Raw genomic sequence first — 17,753 nt, 5'->3', positions numbered from 1 at the left:
CATTTCGCGTCAATTTATTTATACCTGTTTTCGAACCCCGCTCCCTCGAAATCGCATTGCATACGAACGCGAATAGAAACGGGAAGTGAATTTACATTTGGACTCGAATGGACCGACCGTTCGGTCGTCGCGGAGTCTTTTGGGAATCGAATACGCGGTCTGCGCGCAGAATAGCTTCTGATTTCTCGGACGTTATTACAAAAATAACGTACCGCGTTCGTAGAGTCTTTATCCGGGAAGGAAACGGTACCGCTAAACGCTCTTCGAAAGAGAAACGAAAGTTCATTTGGCGGAGCCGGGAAATACCGATGTGGAAACCGGCTCTTTCTGTATCGGCGCTAAAAGGATAAATACGAAAAGTTCCGTCCAACGGGATCAAGGATATCCGCTAAAAACGAAATGTTTCAGCCGTCGGTGATTCCGCGGGGGCATTTTCATGCACTCAAGACAATTTAACTGCAATTTCCAGATTGAGGGACGAAACACCCTGGCGAACTTTTCACCGTGGATCGGAACGATTCTTTCGCAACTTTACCGATCCGTAACGGAACGACTAGTTGCGTCATGGGATCACGCCGGTCTTTTCACTGCTCTTGTTCGCGAACTGCCGTACGAACTCTGTTCAACGGCCGCGGAGGCAATTAAACCGAAGACTGAATCATTTATTATTCCCAGGGACCGGCGGTCCCGCGACGCAATTCCTCAAGAAAAGGTTGCGAGGTTTAACTGGCCGCCACCGGAACTAATTTCGGGGATTCTCTAATGTCGATGCTGCAATCGAGAAGCTTAATATTCGCGTCAATGTTCACGGTGGACGGAAGATTTTATATTCTATAGAGTTGGAGAAGATCTGAAGAATTTTATAGTAAGGAGAAAAAATTCCCAACTAACTTCGTATCGATTGTTTTATGGATAAATGTAGTAATTCTAAATAAAATGGTACGGCAAGGGATTATGTCATGACTCTGAGCTAAATCTCAACAAGAACAATTCTCAAAAGTCTCTACAACCATTTTAATTCGATGCATTTCTCTGGTATAAAAAGCTCTGATTTTCCGCTCTTCAGATCGTGCAAAAACCATTTTCACGAAAACGGACGAGCAGATGTCAAAGCAGAGACTTCCAGCTATCAAACGAGGCTCGATTCATTAACGTACGATTAATTCTCACAAAATTAGAACAGTCCTAGCGCCGGTCAGTTCTTGCGGACAGAAAATTTGGTATTCTAATGCTTCCTCGCGGAATTGTGTATTTGGTCGTGGTTCGATTCGAGTACTTTTCGGAGCGACCGTATATTTAATCGCGGTCGTCGTCGATCAGAGCGGCGACTAATGTTACCCCCTGGTTTTCGTCGAATCGGTTCCGCGACCCACGTCGCGGCTGTCCACGGCTCTTGAAACCCCTATAAGCGTCATTAAGCTCGGCACTAATTTGAATTTCAATGGTGCCACTTTTATTCTGGGTTGGACGATGCCCCGCGTCGAGAGTTCGGGAGAGCAGCGGAGCGCGCAGTCTGCGGTTTTCAGAAAAATTATTATGTATGCTCCGTGTGCGAGCGTGTAGGTCCGTGTGTGTATATATGGCCGGCGTACGGTCCGGTTCAACGGCCGCGGAAATTAGAAAAAAGTTGACAGCGGCTCGTGCGTTGGCCAGTGAAAAGCTTCTCTTAAATTTCTGCACGCATGATGCTGATAATTATCCGAACACGGTACTCGTTAAACACCGCGGAACCACGCGCCGTAATGAATCGCTATAATAAGGTACGGCGCTCCGCTCCTTTATTGCCGACTCCGTTCGCGGGCCAACTGACTAATGTAACGGAGAATCATTGCGGAAAAGAACAATTAAACCGGCTTCGATGGTGGCCCAAATTTCTAGGGTAACGTTGGTGAAGGGCATACTTGATTAGGATGATCAAAACTACGTGTCCTGCGAGAAAGAAATCGTGTGCAATATTATCAGTGGTCATTGTTAATATGCAGCTTTAATTTCAAAGTGACCCGTCAATTATACAACCGCGAAGAGGGCGGGGCTAATACAATAATGGATAGGACAAACCACAAAAAAGGAGGAGTCAATCCAAAAGGGAGGAGTCAATCCAAAAGGGAGGAGTCAATCCAAAAGGGAGGAGTCAATCCAAAAGGGAGGAGCCAATATAAAAGGAAGGTGCTAACCCAAAGGGGAGGCGCTATTTCAAAAGAGGAGGTACTAATCCAAAAGGGGAGATGCTAATTCAAAAGTGAAACGTCTATCTAACGTAAAAGTGAGAGAGGTCCATCTAACGTAAAAACTCTCCAAGGATGTGGAGGCCAATCAAAAGGGGCGGTGACAATCCAAAAGGGGGTGGGTACAATTGCAAAAAGGCGAAGCTAATACAAAATGAGGACAGCCAATTACAGAAGTGGGTGGGACCAATTCAAAGGGAGAAGCCAATCAGATAAAATAAACAGGAGCTATGACATACCATAAAATTATTATAGAAATAAAAACTTAGGGAGCACGTGTTAATGTACTAAATATTAAAACTTTATTTTTGTGAACTCAAAAACACGAATATTCTTTGTCAATTTTATATAATTGTACATGACCGGAAACCTTTTATCAGGGATTGTAATTACCATAGTAACAGTTCTTCGCTAAATATTCCGCATAATTGCGACGTTCTCTCTCGATAATTAATTGCTGTTAAATTAACGTGTAATATAGACGGCAATTAAAATAAAATCATGCGAGCATCGGCGAACAGAATTTTTGCCCCGACAGCCAATAAAGTAGCAGAAAATGACATGACAAATTGAACATGATAACCGGAACGGTTATCAATTTCCGTCGCGATCTCCGATGAAATTTCACACGGTTTTGGTATTTTAATATCGCCATAGAATATCCCGATCGCCTAAGTCGTAGCGGACCCCCCCGTTAAATTGGCGAATAAAAAGTGAAACGGTGTATTGCCGTGGCGCGACGTGTTCGAAATTCGTAATGAATGCCGGGGGCACGTTGAACGGGTTCGATGGAATAGAAAATTCGCTTTGAGTCATCTCGAGATGCATCGATCATCGACGATTGATCCGGTCTGGGTGGTCCCGGGGCTATTCCATAATTGCCGGCAGCTTTTGCTCGCGGCACGTGAACCAATTAGAACAAACCGGTCGCGGCTGTCCATCGTAATTTAATTTAGCATTCATGATATCTGTAAATTAATCGCATGATCTACGAGCACAATAAACAGAGCCGGCCTCTCGTAATTAACAGAAATTATGCGGGAACTCATTATTCAAATGCTAATAACAGTGCCGTTTGCGTTCACGTCGATTATCGTTCATAAACGCGAAAAAAATCCACGAGCTAATTGCGAGTCGATCGCGCGCTAACGAAATAACGCCGATTTTCAATTCGATTCCACCTTTGCCGGCGCAATCGTTCACAATTAGGTCAGCACGGGTCGGCCGCGACAATGTCGCGCGCATATAAATTTTATACTTAAACCCGAGGACAGTCGTAATTAATAATTACCGGTAGAAATCCGCCGCAATCAACAAACTCGCTGTCATTGTAAATTCTACCGGGTATTCATTAGCTTGCCACGATCGCGTATTTATTGTCGCACCGTTACGATCGAAACGCGGCATTCTACTGTACGAAAACTGCCTAATCGCTCGGAGAAGTTCATCGGTGCACGCGTGTAATCGATTCCGACGCGTCGCAAGAACTCCATTAATTATTCATCGGGCGAAACTTGCCCGCGGCCGAAGGCAGCAAAACTTTGAGAAACAACTACTGGGATTTTTCAGGATAGTGATTCGAAGCGGCTTTGATCATTGGCGAATTGAAGAAATATTTACAGTCTGTTCGACCAGATATACATAGCTACAGATTTAAATGCTTCAAGTAATGAGAGTGCATTAAACATAAGATTGAGAAACAGTGTTTTAAAGTAGAGATTCGAAGCTTTAATTTCATATAAACAACTATAATTTTGCTATGATTTTTTGCGGCGCTATCGTCAGTTAAAATTGGCTGCTATCTATCAAAAATGTTTCTATAAAATAATTCTATGCATCAATCTATCTTTTATAATTGCACAAAAATAATCAGAAAATCCATAATGATAAACAAAAGCATCTCCATCAAATGCGAGCAATTCGATAAAATTCGAACATTTATTCGAAGCTAATAAAACGAGCTTCTGTTCATTAAGACGTATCAGATACCCCGCTGGTGGATAATCACCGTGAACAATTGCACACCTGTACTTGCTAACGACAATTAAACGTAACCCCATTACTTTGTGCCGGTGCGCAAAATGCCTTGACCGGATGGCCTCTTTTCTCCTCTCAGTCACCCCCACCCGCCCGTCTGTTCCCTCTCTTTCTTCCCGTTGGTTCTCTTTGTTCTTTTCCGCCCTCGGTGTCGTCTCCCTTTCCGGCACTCCCCGTGGCCCGGCCACGCGTGTCGACCGACTAGGACGTCTGAATTATCGCAATTGGCATTTTTCCATGGCTCTCTCGTGCACGTTTCCTTTGCACTGTATAAATTATCGGAAGGGCCGGAGAGAGAAGGCGGGGAGGGGGACGGATAAATCTCGCGGCACGGTCCACCGGTCAATCCGAGAGCCGGATCGATTCGTCCTTTGTATGTTTTTCGCGTGGCATACGCGCCGTATGCAGGATGTATGTAGGCCGTATGTAGGCTCTATGTAGACTGTATGTAGGCTGTACGAAGGCCGTATGCACACCGGAAGTAGGCCACAATGCGCCGATGACGCGTGGTGACATTATCGCCTGTACGAATTCGCTCACTCGTTGTTATTCGATTCCCTTTTTGCGAGTCCTTTAGCAGTCACATACCTCACGAATGCACTTGATGACTACGATTATTGTTGCTATACTATATTTCCGGTCTTTTAAATTTAGAATGATCCCATGGAGTTGCTGGTGATACGATATCATTTACAAATGGACTATAAACGTGAAAATAAGTACAAAACATTGAGATTTTTCTTGATCTTCTATCTTATGTTGTATTTCATATTTTCGATTTTGGATATAATAAATAATATTTTGATTATTAGGATTTTATTTTGAGTCACCTTCAACTTAGTGGTGTCACTTATGATCGAAAAATGGAAGGCGGTCATCTATGGTTAAATATTCGATTAAATATTCTACCAAACTGATTCTGCAATAGCCTGTATATTGTTAATTTAATAACTGCTATTATTTCAATAGATATTATAATTTTAAGTCTCTTTAGTATACTTAAGCAGCGTGATACATTAGTTGTACATACATTCACTGTATACATATTTTTGAATTTCTTTTTCAAATTAAAACTCTCAAGTATTTCAATTTCAGTAGAAATGGACTTAAGTCACTCTCAAAATAGGCGGTTCAAATATTAATTTAAAGAAGTATCGATAGATTCTTTTACTATAATTCACGGAAGATAAAATAGGAAAATTGTACAAGTATTTACAATTCCGCAAATATTTCGCGCATTCTGACCAAATCAGACGATACAGGTTAACTGCATCGGAACTTGATACAACACGCAATCTTGTCTAAAATACGAGACCATCGATCACCTGTAATTTGAAGCCCATCTCCGCCGACTAATATAATACAAAGATTGGTTTTCTGTCGTCCGGATGAAGAAGCTCAATTCGTCTCCTCGGGATATTGCAAATAGAAGATCTCGTCACATCGAGAATAATACCATGCAGCTCAGATTTCTTGTACAACGAACAAAGAACAACTTATTATAGTATGAAAAAATAACAGGAATTTATTCTTTATTCCTTCCTCCATCGAAAACGCCTTTTGGACATTTACGGAGAAGAAATAAGATGTTTGTGGACGCTATTAAATCTGCACACTTTTGACTATAGTAATAAACATGGAGTAACTTTTTCCATAGCAATACTGACTAATGAGAGGCGAGCTTGGCTGGCGCGAAGAGGCCGAACCTATGACCGGATGAAATTTGGTTAAGCTCATTGGTTTGACCGCTTCGCGTCAGCTGATCTCGTCTCTCATTGGTCGGTGGTTTTTGTTAGTAACTCGTAAACAAAGGCGCTGATTGCATTTTCGCTAAGGAAGAAGTTATTTCAAATGATTACAGGAATCTCTCATTTCAGTACTTCGAAGAACTTTTGGGACTCTCTCTCTCTCCCCTCCTCTCTCTTTCTCTCTCTCCATCTACTTATCTATGTGTTTATCTATCTTAATATATATGTATACAATATATTATAATATACTATGTTTTATATATTACAATATACTATTATGTACTATATATAATATATTACAATATATTATTGTAATATATTCCACTGACCCCTCTCCAACAGATTCGAAATAATAAACCCACGCAAACTCTCCGACCGTCACACAATACCACGTGACGTTTCTACCGATATCGACTAAATTTCACACCTGCTATTCACGGCCGCAGGATCTAATGCCGCAAGAGCACGCGTCCTTGGCGAACATTTTTATAAAAAGGAGTAATCGCAGTTAATAAATCGCCGCGACCGCGGTGATAGTCGGCGAAACAAAATGCGGACGGTGCGCGTGCTAACGTTCAGCATATTTCGCGGGAGCCGCGAATGAAAAAAGTGACCGAGTAGAGGGCTATACACGGCGCGGTATAGCGTTGTTTCGGGAAAGAAATATCGTCGGCGCGCGGAGCCGAATTTATCGTTGTTTTCCACTGTTTCGCGTCGGACACGGACAGAGAGCTTTTGCGCTGGGAATCGTTGCCCGATCCCTTTCGGCGATCTCCGACGATAGCATTAACATCCGTTCGGGATCCGGTAATTGCTGATAGAACGCTCAACGATCTTTTATTCACAAAAGGGAGCGCCCCCCCCCCCACCCTCCCCTCCCGGTCGACGCGATTTCCACATGCTCGTTTTTCGCGGCGGGTATCAATTGCGCCGCGTCGGTGTGAGCAGCGCGGCCGCGCGAACCCGTATCGACGGCTTTCATCTCTTCGGGGGTGAAAAAAACCATACACTGTTATTCGTCCGCGCTCGTTTTTTGTAGTTTTTGTTTCGGTAAACTGTTTTCCATCTCGATTTCGGCCGCGCGGTTCGCGCCTGGGGAACCGACGCGACGCGAACCTACGGACAAAAAGGAGCAGAACCGGCGGCGGCCGAATGATATATAGCCGGTTACCGTGTTAACATTCGATATCGCTGCGCGCGATCCCGATCATTATAAATATTTCATATCGACCGCCGATGGGAATCGGGTCAGAAGTGGCCGATTATAAATTCGGCACGGTGTTTCCTTTCTTTTTTACGCGTCGCCGGCACTCGACGCGACAGAGGGATACGCGAAACCAGCGGAAAGTTGTCACGTTGCTGAAGAATCGGAAGCTAGGCGACGTTTCATTGGTATAACAGATACAATATAGAGACTAACAGATAAAATACTATTCTACAGAACAGTGGCTTTCACCTTTCGTCGATTTATTTCGTTCGAATTATCTTTACGAATCGTTCAAATGAAAAACCATTCCATTGATCGTTCGAGTTATCCAAAATCAGGCTGTTCGAATGTCACCTGATTTCGCGACATTAGTACGTTTTTACTTCGCGACAGCGTAACATTCGACCGCTAAAATCAGTCATAAACGCACAGAGGGAAGCTTTTGCAAATGGCGTTTTCATACACGCGTTTACACGGGCAGTATTAAAAAGAAAATCCTCTCTTCGCATCGTGCAATTCGAAACATTACTAAATTGCGTCTACCTCCGCGTAGTCAGAATAAACGTTCGCAAACCATCAAATGCCATAAGCAAACAAGGCTACGGTAGAAATGCGCAGGGAAACGCTATTGAAATTTATGAATATTTGTTGTTCATCGCGTTCGCATATTTGCCGGAACAACAATCGCGCGAAATTAAAACGCGAAATAAGTCGAACGCGGCGGGTAACGAGCCTCGTTTCCCGGGGATTTTCTTCGCCGTGCTTTTATACGAGAGATTTCCTGCGTGACGTATTAACGAGCATTTTGCGAAGGAAATAAATCGCGAGAATTTAGGTAAATTTTTCAATTGTTCCCGGGCCGCTTGAGCGGACGAGCCGCGCGCGATCCACGATAATCTATTCCGGGCGACGATCGCTGTTTATCCCGAAACAACCGGCCGTTCACGGCCGCGGGATCGATTATGTATGCGTGGTCATTAAGTTTATATCACGCGTCTATGGCCGCATTATTATTAACAAATTTCCCGTATAACACGCGCGTCGGTTATTCCGCGAGACCGTCGACCGGCCCGGTGAATAACAATTGGTTTAACGCGCGATTCCGGCTGACGGCGTAGCCAGCGAGCTCGGAAATATTCGAAACTCCGCGCAAATGATTGCGGACGCCCGTTTGCCTTTTTTTTTATCAAATTCATGCGGACCATTTTTTAATGATCTGTCTTCTTCGGCACGTTTTTGCGGAGTTATTTTCGGAGGCGTTAATTTTCCCATTCTCGCTCGATTAGAAATATTTTAGCAATTTAATCGTCAAGGAATTTATCGTCAATTTTAAAGAAATCTATAATTATATTTATTTATAGAACAATTATTTCGTACCAAGAAGACCTCAGATTTATTTATAATCCTTACGATTTTTATGATAAAATACGAAACATTATGTTTGGCAAAGAAGTTTATAAACTTGTCACAGAAATATTTCCATGATTTCAGGAATTTTAAAAGGAAAAATCTGTGTTAAAGAAACGTTAAATAAAAGAACAAATAGTAATAAGTGAAAAATGTTAAATGGATGGTTCTTTTTGTCGGTAACGAAGCTTTAACAGATGCGCGGGAGATATCCCGTGGCGGCCGGCGGATCGGTTAAACCGCGAATGATTAATACGAGCCGCCGGTGGAAAAAGGACAGCGATCGCCTTTGTCACGGCACGGCATAATTGCACGTGTAGCCGTTCAAATTGCGCGACGCGCGATCGTCGTAGAAAAATTCGCGTACCCGGCGCCGTAATTGCGGGAGCCGGCCGGGCCCGCTCCTCCACCCGCGTTCTACTTGTTCGCGGGCCGAGTGCATCGGGGACAATGCACTTTTATCGCGATGAGATCGCGGGATTGTCTCGCAGCCACGCTCTTTTCTGTCGTTACGAAAAGGAACGGACGTCTCTCCCCCAAACGAAAATTGCGCGCCGTTTCTACGGAGCCGGCGAAAATCCACTGTGATTTATACGCGACGCGAGATTTTCGATAAAAGGATCGTCGCGCGGCACGTCAAATCTTTCTGATTAAAGTAAACACGGAGTCAATCTGACAAACGGTTTCGCGCGGAGAACCTTTCCCGCGGGAATCAGAGAAATGTCAGAGAGACAAACAAATGTACGGTAGCTGTGAAATAATGACTTAAATTTTACATCGATGTCACGTGTGCTGTCGCGCGTTTCATCTCAGATGAAACCGATTTTAACATCATAATGGTCGCACTAAAAACCTGAATTATTTCATGAAGTTGAAGTATTTCATTTAGTTAAATAAAAATTTAATTCTATTAAATTGAATAAAAATTCTTATCACTTGGGAATTTTAATAAAGTTAATCGCATTAAAATTAATCCACGTATGAGTGATACGACAGTCGACGTGTTAAGAGCGTAATTATGATACACTTTTTTAATGGCACAATTATAATATACATGTGATAAATTTTATTAATAATATGCATAAGATAAATTTTAATAATAATATAATTATTCTACATTTTTCAAGAAATACTGTGCTGAATTCATCTTTGTATTTAAATTTTTTCGCGAAGTCGCGTGTCTATATTTTTATAGTGATTAAGAAATTCGTTAACACTTTCATGGTTGAAGTCAGAATGATTAAAACTATTTCCAATAAATTGAAATAACTCAAATAACTAGATAAATTTGAAATAAATTGGAAAATATTTCTTATAAATTTATTCTAATAACGGAAATATTTTGAAAATGATCTAAATCAAGTGAGCTTCGTCAAGCTTCGCGCAATTGAAAAACAATGACGTGGATAACTGTTACTCTGTCGAATAAAACAAGCCGCATTACCATTTCGGCACACATAAACGCGATCGAATAATTTGAACGAACAACATTCGCGCGCGATATTCCCATCCGAAACTAAACCAATAGATTTGAATAAATTTCAGAGGAGCGTGCAAACACGTAGATCACGGTCTACGTTTTCTCGCGCACGTTAAAAAACGTAGCAAAAGTAACTCCGGTCAACGAAACAAGGACGAGTTTCGGGAACTGCAGTTTGTCTTTTAGACAAGAGGGAGAAAAACAGTTGGAACTTTCGATATCACGGTCGGCGCGCCGAGCAACGAACTTCCCGTCGTCGGTTCTATTAACCCAATGCCCGCCATTGTTCTTCTTTTAGGACACAGATATACAGGCTGTTTAACAATCTGGAAATGGCGGATTCCTGAGGTCATTTGAAACAACGTTTTCCTTTACAAAAATTTTCTCGGAGGCGTTGTTAACGAGGACTTAACGAAAAATACTGACCAATGAGAGGCGAGTTCAGTTGAGATTCATTGGCGCCAGCCGACCTCGGCTTTCATTGGTTACTGTTTTTCGTTGATAATTCGTAAACAATGTTGTGGATTGCATTTTCGCTACGGAAAAAGTTGTTTCAAATGATCTCAGGAATCCATTAATACCAGATTCCTAGAGATTTTTTCGTAATATTAGGTTTTTTAATTAAGTTTGTAATATTACGTTCTTTTATGTTTACAGTAGTCCATTCGGTCAATGTCTCGAAAATGTAAGAACCAATATATTTATAAATATATAGTAATGATAATGATTGCATTATCATTATTTCTATTATTAACATACATTATATTATATACATAAATTAAATATTATACATTAAATACATAATAATAATGAAAACAAGCTTAAAACAGAAACCCCAATGATTGCATTGATTTTTGAATCGCGCCGGGTAACGGGTTAAGTTTCCTCCGCTCCTTCGAGCCGGTCCTCGATTAGATCCGCAGCATCGATAAGACGGCGACGGTCGGTTACAAATTAGAATGGGGAATTTATTCGGTTGCCGTAGCGGTAGCGCACGGTATTCATACGGCGCCTGCACGGCTTTTCATTAATTCAATACGAAAACTTGTATTACTCACCGGACTCGGCTCGAATCCTCCGCGCAACAAGTTCCCAGGGAGCTCGAAACCGACTCAAACACAATAAGACGGAAAAAGGAGACGCGCTTCCCGGGAACTTCCCCGACGGCAGAAGTTTCGCTCGTGTTATACCCGCGGAAACACGGATATCGCCGCGGTATCGGTAACGCGGCCCCGGCCCCCGGATCGTTTCGAGCGTCGAACACGAAGCGAGCAACCGAAAAAGGTAGAAAACGAGGAAACAGGCGGAATAAAACCGGGTAACGTTACGCGCGTCGCCGCTGTCAAGATTTTCAGCTGTCCCCGGGCCGGCAGAAGCGGTGTCCCGTGGCGCGCGAGAGGCGATCCCGTCGCTTTATCGAATAAAATATGGCCCACTCGATATCGCGCGCGTCCTCGCGTCGCACAGAGTTACGGCCGAACGGTTCGGTTACCTGGCCGAAACGAGACTGACGGTACTCCCGGCCGCCATGGGACACCTTGGGGATCAGGATGTTTTCGTCTCCCCCGCCGTCGCGAGCCTTCCGGGTTCTCCGATTCCGAGGGGCCGCACGGGTAAATATGAAACTGACGTTACGACGGAAAGGGTTGTCGACTCGTTTTTTGTTATCGACAGTTTGCTGACCGGCCCTTTGACGTGCCGCCCGCGTTGTTTGCCCAAGGACTTGCTTTCGTTCCCGTATGTGTGTTCAGCGTGCGTTTCGGTGAATTTGATGGCGCTGAGCTTACGCGAATGGCAGACGCTCATAGAAAGAGGAAAGAACTGGGAGTTGTATTTGAGTGTATTACATGGATAATGTATTTATAGCGAGGACTTGTTAGATGCGCAGTATAGGTAGTTGTTTTACACTGTGATATTTTATAACACGGTTCTGTTTTAGGAGGGTAGGATTAATTGTCAGGACACTCAAATAGCACTACAATCTGTAACACCTGTTCTATAGTAAAATAACGTGACGTTTGTTTTAGATGGAAGATTTTTAAAAGGGGATCGTACTGAGTAGGAATGAGGAAGAAATTGATTAAACTGTAATTACTTTTCTGTTTTTTTTTCTTTTTGCCTTGTGTTTCATGCACGATTATATTTTTAATATAAAGTAAATTGCTAATGCAGTATTAAAAGAAATGTTTGTTTTTAATTAATTTTAGGTGCTCAACCCCTCTTTTTGTACTGGCTGTAAGTTTCATTGTAATATTAAATGAATAAAACTAGTTATAACCAAGGTTTCGTTTACTGCAAAACGACGAAATTTTATACGTAAAAGAAATAAAGTAGAATTAAATTTCACCAATCTCAAGTCAACATGTCAAATTCTACATTACATAAAAAAATAAAAATATTCATACCCCACTCGAAATCGATTTTTCCCAGTCCTGATTAAACACCACCTCAAAAAACGATAAAAACAAAATGACCCACCAACCAGTCGCCGACGACAAAACTCCCGTATCGGGACACCATCGACGATACAGAATCGCCGTGGAGAAAATATAAAAAAATACTTCCGCGTACGATACGCATCGCGCGCGTCGCCATGAGCATACCCGGCTGGATGACCGGCCGTCGACACCCATAGGTAAGAGAGCACGGGGCTGGCGATGCTCTCATCGTAAACCGGGTCACGGTTCTTAACGTCGTATACAGCGCTGCCTCTACGTCTTCGGCACGTTTCCGAGAGCAGTGGAACCACCGATCTCGTTCGCTTTGACGGCGCGCGTCCGCGCTCTCGAAGACAGAGACTACGTGTCCCACGAAGCCGCGGCGGTTCCGGAAGAACTTTTTCCGCGGCCGAGGAGCCGCTCGTGCGGAAATTGGCGCTGCCGTCCTGGCGAGAGCGGAAGTTCGATGTATAGCGGCGAGAAGAAGACGGTTTAGGAGAGGAAGACGAAGAGGAAAAAGCGAGCCGGTGGGTAACGTTGTTACAAGAGGAACTCGCGAACAAAGTGGCATCCTTCTCGCGAACTTTACCCATAACCGTACGGCCCCATCATTTTTTATGCAGCCCGGAGGAGAGAGCCCGGGCCCGGCCGTGAATCCGGCGAACGTAAATTTCGTTGCCGCGACCGCGTAAAAAAACTGTTCCCCATCGATGTATCGGTTCTGCGCTGTCGCGGCCTCGCCACGCTGTCGATCAATTTCGAGACACTCGCGAGCGGCTTGTCTTTTTTATGCGAGCCGCAGCCAGGGTTACGGGGCAGACAGGATTTCTCGCGGTACACCGCCGCGAAGCGGAGGGACGTGGAATTGGAGGTTGATACAAGCCTCCTCCGGTTTTTCAGAAAATTGAGCCGCGAGGATTGCTAGTGCCGATAAGTAGATATAGCGGGCAATGGACAGACACTGAGACGTGCTCGACGAGGTGGATGGATCGGGAACTGGGACCGAGTTTTTCTGCGTGGAGAGAATTTCGGGACAGAATCATAGGTGCCGAGTGCTTTTGAACGTTCGAGTGCAAATTGTAGAATAAATTTGTTTCTTTCTATATTTATTTACTTATGGGTATGAATCTCTTTGTATATATATATATGCGGGGTGTTTCGTCTGATTGGGTGATGGAATAAACAATGAACGTCTTAAAGACGTCCATTTCACGTACATTTTAAGATTAAACTATTTCACGTCTATTTTAGGATTGAACATCCTACGCCCTAAAATGTACATCTCCAAGACGTCTTATTTCAGAAATTAAAAGACGTTCAATTTATGACGTCGTTAAGACGTCTTAAACACGTCCTAAAACAGATGTTCCACAACACACTTCTTAAAAACATGCGGAATGTCGTACACTAGACATCTTTAAAACGTCTCCAATGTCCTATAAACGTCCTATAAACGTCTTATAAACGTCCTATGTAACAAAGCAAAACGCTTAGAATTTCGAACACCCAGACATCTTAAAAACGTGTTAAAGACAGCCTTGTGCTATCTGAGACCGTATCTCGAAGCAATATAAAACCACGAAAAATATCTTCACACAGAAGTTGTTCGCTATAAAACTCTGTCTTGCGCAATGTTAACAATTTTTCCATTCACACAACGGCGAAGTACCTCCATGAAAGATTTGACGTTCGGTTAAAAATGACCAAACCGTGGCCTACCGCGCGACGGTTGTCGACACGCGTGTCATAAACAGCAAACAACGGTTCTAAATAATTACAGTCCGGCAGCGCGTGCCGCCCGGTAATTGGGATTAATTTAGCCCGCTGAATAATTCAAAACACCCTGTTGAATACGCGGTGTCCATTATGATGGTAGGGAGGGCGACGTTAACGAACAGTTAATGCGCCCTAACAGATTGCCCTGGCAAAAATTGAATGTAACGACGCGAGCGCGGGCCGCGTCGACACCTTCGCCGAAATTGTTTCTCTGCCGGAGAAACCCGCGAAATAATATTTGTCCGCGGTGGTATCCGCGCGGCCGCGAAAAACCGGGCGTTTCTATTCATGGCGTAGCTCGCGCGGCACTCGTAAAAACGCGGTCTCCGCCCAGAAACTGGTGGAACCCGGTGCTACGGACGTCGATACGAGTCGAGCTCGAAAGCGACCTTTCGACGGATTCCATTTTATTAAGTGGCGGAGCCGAGCCAAAAGAGACACGCGGCTTTCGACGATCGTAAAACTCTCCGCGAAACGCCGCGTCGGAATAATAATCAGCCGGCGTCGGTACGCGCGAGATTACACTTTCCGTTTCGCTTATTCGAAATCGATTGGCCTCGGAGAGTGCTCGCGATTTATATTTCGCCGGGCGATGATCGAACAGAGGAATCTGCATAATTCGACGCGAATTTAAGAGCGAACGGGTACGGCGCGGCCGCGGAACGCCTGGCAAGCGGGACGCGTCCATCGCATTTTTATCCTGATCGCTGCGAGTCGGTTTTATATTACTCCTGACAGAAAAGCTTGCCTGCCAAATTAAACGAGAGGAGAATAATATTTACAATTTATTCACTGATTCAGAAAACTTCTAAATTTTTACCAGTTAAAGTTTACCTTAGGAAATATTTTCCAAACCTTCGCGCCATGTTCTCGCAGATATTGAAAATGTCGTTAATGGCAAGTTTTAATGCGCGGAACTGGTTCGCTCCGAAGTTATACGTGTCCGAAGTTGATGAACTACGAAGTCGCGAGTCGTTTCGGCTGAATAGGAGTCGACGAGGGACCGCTAATAGAAAGAAAGATGTCCAAGCTCGATGGGAGAATTAATGGGACGGCGGTGGGAAGAAGCTGACGCAAGCACGGGACGCCGAAAATCGAGAGAGAGGATCGGCGGGGAACGACCTCTCTCTCTCACACACTTTCCAAGCAAAATTTCCACGTACATAAATATCCTTTTATTGGAGATGTTCGTCGCGACGCGGAGGTCCGTTTCCCCCGCATTGTCCCGGAAATTAAAGGGCGTTCCTCGGGAGGGACGAGCGAAAGCCCCGGGAGCAGACAATCACCGTACCTCATATCCAGATACCCGTTCCAGATTCCCACTTTTATCGCTCGCCGCGGCAAATACAGCCGGGCTGCGCTTTTCATTTCGAAATTACCTATTTACCGAATTGAATCGGCGCCGCGCGGCCACCGGACTCCCTACACAGTCGATTCTTCCGCGGCGGAAACTTGATTCTCTCGTCCTGGCCACGACCTTAGGAAGAACGCCCACGCGACCGTTACCCTGCGATGAATCCTGCCCCGCAAGAACGTTTAATCGATCGAGAAGATTGGAAACATTCGGTGGCGCGCAGTGGTCTCTACGGTGTTGGAGATCTTCATGGATCATCGGAGACACTTGGTCGAATCGGATGAAATCTCGCTTTGCTGTATTTGATGCTGAAATAAGCTGGTGGGATAGCGAAGCATTTGGCTATGTTATTTATTGAGTTGGGAGGTTGATACTTCTGGAGCTAGAGTTTAGATGTTTATTAAATTTTTATTAATATTATTGATTATCTCGTTTATCAATTAAAGTCAAATGAAGAGGGTATATTGACTAGGGTAGTGGATATAGTTACTCTGGGGTGAACATTTACTGTGCTTTTGATATAATTAATTTTATATTTATCGAAAATAGAATATTAAATTTTTTTATTCAAGAAGAAATTAAAAATTAAATATCTCATATCTGATAAATGTAGCATTAATTATGAATGCAAACAAATGTGAAACGCTGCAATTGGTTATCCTTTAGATTTTGTAATTATAATAGATTTTTCTAACCAGCATAAATTTAAACTATGAATAAGTAGAAATATTTTTTTCAAGTGTAAAATTCCATATCGTTAAAGATAATGTTAACTTAAATAAGTTAATAAGTAAGTTCATTAATAGATAAGTTGATTGATAAGTTCATCATTAAATAGATTTAAAAGTACGAATATTTTCCACGTATAAAACTCCATATGGTTAAAGACAATGTTAACATAAATAAGTTAATACGTAAGCTAATAATCAGATAAGTCGATTAAATAAGTTTAGCTAAGTTTAAATAATTCAAGACAAGCTTATCATTAAACAACTTTACAATTCGATAAGATTACAATCACATAACTACAAAAATTAACTAAACCAAATAAATAATTAGATAATTCCATGAATAAATAATTAAATTTTATAAAATCTCGCGGATCACGGTTCTACGTTAGAACAATCAGAGTTTCTAGTCACGCGAGCACGCGGGTAAAATTCGCAGCCGAAGAAACAGGCGGGAACACGTCGTTAAGCGGAAATTACAACGAGGTTTTTTTCGGGCGCCCGTTATTCCGTCGGTGCGACGGCCTTCGGGGGTACCGGGGCTAATTGTCGAAATAAAACGCGGCCGTGCCGACGAGCGTATCGGCGTTGTCCGTTGATTTCCCAGGGTGATCTTCCAGGTCGGTCATTAACCGGCGACTGCACCGCCGCGGCGGCTCCGGAAACGGGCGAAAGAAACGGCGGGTAGGAGCAGCGGCACCAGCCCCGGCCACTCGGCCGAGAATCAATTTTCCTCGCCGGTAAATAACAGCCGGTGATTAAAGGGGGTGTGCGCGAGCGCGTGGAAATTGAGGTGTTGCGGCCGGGAGATGAGTACCTTAGGCGAATAATTTAGCGGCCGCGTGGGAATTCGGGGGTCGGCTGTCGATGGAAGCGTATTTATACCGGTGGCCCGGTGTCTTCGGCTAATTGCGGCTATTGTCTGCGGACTCCTCAAGCGTTCCGGACAAACGATATCCGTCTAGGACGAGCAAACAGCTGCGAAAAGTCTGACGAGATTGTATTTCTTAACATTGGAATCCTGAGTTGAGAAGGGAGTAATCCGATTTATGATTAACGCCTTGCTGTATTTTAACGAGCCAGACTCGTGACAGAGATTTGTATTAATATCCTGTTAAGTATGACTGTCATTCCTTTCTTTTAAATCGGATTAAAATTATAATCCCTTGCAATCAATATTGAAACACTCTAGTAAATGTAGACACATAATAAATATAAATTTTCTTCTTTCTCGTAAGAAATTATTATAACCATAAAGGTACTTAATATTGTAACTATGAAGAAAATGGTACGGTAAGGGGTTAAAGTGAAGTCATGTTCGTGGTTAATGATTAAATAATCACGATTAACACA

Source organism: Augochlora pura, chromosome 10 (genome assembly GCF_028453695.1).
Source record: "Augochlora pura isolate Apur16 chromosome 10, APUR_v2.2.1, whole genome shotgun sequence".
NCBI classification, from domain to species: Eukaryota; Metazoa; Arthropoda; class Insecta; order Hymenoptera; family Halictidae; genus Augochlora; species Augochlora pura.
Note: the sequence above shows the minus strand (reverse complement) of the source record.